The following is a 4,567-nucleotide window of genomic DNA, read 5'->3' on the forward strand; positions in this document are numbered from 1 at the left end:
TCCCTTTGATGTGTTATGTGCATATGTTTTAAATATTTTTAGACAAGATAGCGAGCCATATTGTTGATTGATCCCATGTTATTCCTAGATAATTTTTTGAGGGTCCGAAAATTTTTTATCCATTTTTTTTTAAAGACCGGTTCTTTAGAGGAGGAATTATTTCGATACAGGTGGCCGGCAGGCCAGGTCCAGCCTGCAAATGCATTTCATACGGCCACCTAAAGTTATTTTTCCATCCCCAATAGTATCAACTGCAGTAAAATCAGAGATGTATACGATGAAATAATAATGCCTTATTTAAGGGGAAAAAATTGTCAATTACTCTTATCAAGTTTATTGTTTACTGTGTAATTAAAATTAAACCCAATATTTCCTTACTGTGGCCCCCAAGATACATTTTAAACTTAAAAATGTATTCCCTATGATCAGAACTGATTTTTTTTTTTTACATTATAGACATGATCTACAAAAAATGTGGACCCAAGTCATATTTTAGGAAGTAAAAATAAGTTCCTGTTATATATATATGTCATGATATATGAATATATTTCGATATTTTAGCATTAATATGTTAGTGGACTAATAATTATGTATTATTGATACATTATTTGAAATATTCCAAGCTATAAATTTTAATGTTTATATTTTTTTGTGAAAGTTTGAAAATTTAAAAATATTGTTATATTATTATTTCTGAAGAGGTCTGTCTCCAATGGAGACGAAATCGATTAAATTTTACTGATCCTCTAAATATCAATGTTTTATTGTGTTAGTTGAGTTCAAGTCCGTCTTCTTTAAAGTTATATATTTATACAAACTAATGCCACTGAGTCTAAAACCCATTTTTGAGGGTATCTCAAAATCAATTCAATAATATGCATATAAAAAAGTTATAAGTAAAAAAACAGACACTATTTGATAGGCTAAACTATTCAATCCAGCATACGGAATACCTTGTTTATAAATATACTTTAAAGGTAATTATTTTAAAGATTGATTTATAACCATCTTATAATATTTCCTTTAGACATAATTTATGAATTCTTTATTCAAAAATTTAGGATTTGACAAATATAAATATCCGTCAATAACAATTGCTGTGAATTTTTTAAAATAAAACTACGGCATTTATATATATATATATATATAAAACACCATCTACCCCCAAGACAAATCCTTGTTATAATCCACACCCTGTAAATATTATGTAGGAACATTTTGAGGGATTGTGTCCACATTCAATTCCTAGCTGTCAAAAGGGGAAAATACCTACATATCTATAATTAGACCATACGTGTGCTGTAAGCACCACATATGTTATAAATATAAATTATAAGCAACTCCTTATTTAATACCTATTTGTTACCTAAGTTTTTTTTATGAAAAAGTAAGGAAGGAATTTCAACGTTTACAACTTTTTTTTTTTTTGGTGCCATACTTATCTAATGTATATATGTTTTCCGATCCTTTTTCTTCTGAGAATATTTCCTTAGTAAAGAATAGCGGGTTTGTACTAACGTGTCAAATTGTATGATAAACCGAAGGCTAAAATTATGCAATTTTTTATACAAATGTTCCTTTAAATCGGTCAGTTTAAGTATAAGTAAACATTATAGTATTACATCTACTCCGTCTGACCTAGGAATCTTCTGTAAAATCCATATATATAAAGTATATTTCTTTTTTTAGGAAAGACCGTAACGCGAACCTACAAAGATTGAGTTCAAGAGTAGAATTTCTCCCGAGCGCGTTGTCCATGATCTACGTCGATTCCATTATATTTAATTACTTTAAATATGTTTGAAATTGTGATGTTTTATATATGTTTGGGATTGGTATATTTTATAGGTTTTGTAATTATATTCACACTTATATATTTTTTTGGAATATTTTACTTATAAATTGAGTTCATACATATACAGTATACATGGTTCCTTAGGAAGAACTACTTTGAATTATTTGCCTTTGCGCATAAATAAATGAATCATATCAAATGAACTAATTTTTAATAAAAATCTCAAAGAAACTTTATGAGTTAATTTTCATAATGATAAAAAAAAATGTATTGAATACAAATTGATGATATTTTAATTAAATCAAAAGTGTACTAAAAATCCCTTTGAAATGGCTAGATTTGTAGAAATAATTATGTTTGAGATGGATTAGGGATAATTAATTAATTAGAGATATATATATATGATCCATGCAAATGTAATAGTTAACTTATTGTTTATACCAGGGGTCACCATCCTTTTTAAAGTTGAGGGCTACTTTAAGATACCCAACATCCAAAAAAAATAATATATAAACCAAATAAGTAATCAGAAGCATACAATGTTTATACAATAAAGCAATAACCATTATTCTAGGACAAGTTCTTGTAAATGAATTTATATATATTTATCTGTCAATGTAAATAAATAAATAAGTAAATTTGTCGAAAAAGCTTTTTTTTCGAGCAAGTCCTGCAGAACTAGCCAACAGGCGACTAGGTGCCCGCGGCATAGGGTTGGTAACGCCTATTCTACTCTGTGTAAATAACAATATTAGGGGTCTGATATATATAAATAAATCTCGACGTTAGAGAGAAAGATTTTGATAGAGGATAAAGGTTTAAGTTCTTTTTTTTTATTGCTCCCATTTTTACATACAAACACAGGGTAGTAGTTTTGCTTTTTCCTAATGAAAATGGAGCTTTTATTCATATAAAACTTGATTATTCATGGCCCAAAATGGCTGCCATCCACAATACTGACGTACCAGGGTGTATTTCAAGAGTCCAAAAATGAGTTAAGACACATTGTTTTGGTTTGAGGCCTGTAATCTATTATTTTCCCCGTGCTTATTTCTAATGAAAAAAGTTTCTCATTTCAATAACATCATGAAAGAAAAAAGAATCAAGAACTTCCAGCCCTATATCATTTTATATTATAACGAAAACCCAGTAGGTAAAAGTCGTTACATTTGTTTCATTGATTCATACAAGGAGTACAAAGGAAAGATTTGAATTGTAAGTAAAGGCAATTCTAGAATAATAACTTGAACACAAAGGATGATGAATCGGATTCGAAGCCGTTTTGACTCAGTAGACTCATTTAGAGTCGTCTTAAAATAGCCCTCATTGATTTAGAGTAAACAGACTCGTTCAAACTTTCTAGCTCTTCACCTATACTTTATATAAATTAATTGATGTACAGTACTGATTTTTCCTTTTTCCGACTTTAAACAATGGAGGCTTTAATGATTCTCCGAATTGAACACATGAAGATGATTTGATATTTTTTTTTATTGCTACATATAAGTTAGTGATTCTTTTAGTAATTTTAATAAATATACTATGTTATAAATATAAAAAAATGAACGCTGATTGAAGCATATAGCTATTAATTGTATCCCTTAAACAACCGATTTGTATCAAAAATAACTTGGTTGCAATCTTAATTCATTATTCCTTCTGTCAAATACAGTAATACCTTGAAATACGAGTTTAATTCGTTTCTGGACGGAACTCGTTAGTCAAAGTAATTTCTCCCATGATAAGAAATTAATTTTTAAATTTTAAAATAAGCTTTAAGTGGCTCATTGCCAATTCTCGACGAGTTTGTATCCTGTATGGGGGTTCAGAATCCAGCTCGTATCTCAAAAAACTCGTTATATGAGCTTTCGTATCTCAGGGTATTACTGTGTACCTATACGGAGTGCTTGACAATTCCCTGTATGTGGCTTTACAGACTAACAGCTCGGCTTTGAGTCAAGATAATGATTTGAAACTCTTACAAAATTTGAGTAAATTTATTCTAAATCTCTAGCTTGATGTCAACAAAAATTACAAGCCGTTTTCTCAAAGGATTGATTAAGGAAGCTCTTTGCACAAAAATCGCGAAGTGGATCGATGCAGGGGATAAGGTGAAGGACATCGCCTAGAGGTTCAGTGTGAAATTTAAGTCAGTGTACAATGTACAAGGTTAGGGAAATGTTGAGGAAGGAGGACACGAGTTTCAGACATAAAAAGAGAAGGGAGGCCAAGAAAAACAAGAAAACCTGCCAAGATCGAGTGGGCCCTAGCTCCGATTGAAGCTAACCCTTCAACGTCAATCAGGAGGCTTTCGAAGGAGGTAATAGTTCCTGAGAAGTCCAGGAGGGAGTTCCAGAAGGAGACTTTAGCCACACGTAAGTTTTCTTAAAACAAAAACTCACACAAAAATCCATTCAACCTGTACACGAGTCCATAATCAAAGAAGCATGAAGGCCCTAATAGAACCAAAGGTCCATAAGGAATCCGATGAAGTAATGCAATAATGAAACAAAATGCTAAAATCACTTTGTATAAACGAAATTCTTCATCCACTTACAAAAAATAAAATAAAAATGAGACCCTCAGAGAAGGTATCAAATGTTCCTCATCCATTTTTCTCTGTGGTAGATCTCAAAAAAAAAAAAAAAAATTCACACGTTTTTTCCTTGACTCTATAAAATAATAATAAATTAAATTATTCATGGAATTTATACTTCTTTTTTTTTTTTAATTTGGATTAATGCAGGTACCCCTGGATGATTTTTATGAGGT

The 4,567-nt window shown here is 30.4% G+C and overlaps 1 long non-coding RNA gene across 1 annotated transcript; it reads left to right on the plus strand.

Annotated features, from left to right (window-relative positions):
• Window positions 1-744: 744 nt before the first annotated feature.
• On the plus strand, window positions 745-2,433 carry LOC139905612 (uncharacterized). Its single transcript, XR_011780515.1, has 2 exons — window positions 745-977; window positions 1,690-2,433. It is a non-coding gene; the product is annotated as an uncharacterized lncRNA (long non-coding RNA).
• The last annotated feature ends 2,134 nt before the right edge of the window (window positions 2,434-4,567 follow it).

Source organism: Lepeophtheirus salmonis, chromosome 6, assembly GCF_016086655.4.
Source record: "Lepeophtheirus salmonis chromosome 6, UVic_Lsal_1.4, whole genome shotgun sequence".
NCBI classification, from domain to species: Eukaryota; Metazoa; Arthropoda; class Copepoda; order Siphonostomatoida; family Caligidae; genus Lepeophtheirus; species Lepeophtheirus salmonis.